This window comes from Guillardia theta (genome assembly GCF_000315625.1).
Source record: "Guillardia theta CCMP2712 unplaced genomic scaffold GUITHscaffold_641, whole genome shotgun sequence".
NCBI classification, from domain to species: domain Eukaryota; class Cryptophyceae; order Pyrenomonadales; family Geminigeraceae; genus Guillardia; species Guillardia theta.
Genome location: NW_005434088.1, coordinates 4,146 through 4,349, shown reverse-complemented (window position 1 = coordinate 4,349; position 204 = coordinate 4,146).

Below are 204 nucleotides of genomic sequence, written 5' to 3'. Positions count from 1 at the left end.
CGTCCCCGTGCCTCCGCTCCCGCCCCCTCCTGCCGTCACCCCTACCCGCATGCTCCTCCCCTCTCCTGCTGCCTGCTGGCATGACACTGCCGTCTCCGACGTCCACGCCGTGCTCTCGCTCCCCGTGCCCCCGCCCCGCCCTTGACCTGACCCCTCGTACCTCCCCAGCCCTGCCCCGTACACCGTCACTCCCGAGACAGCCCG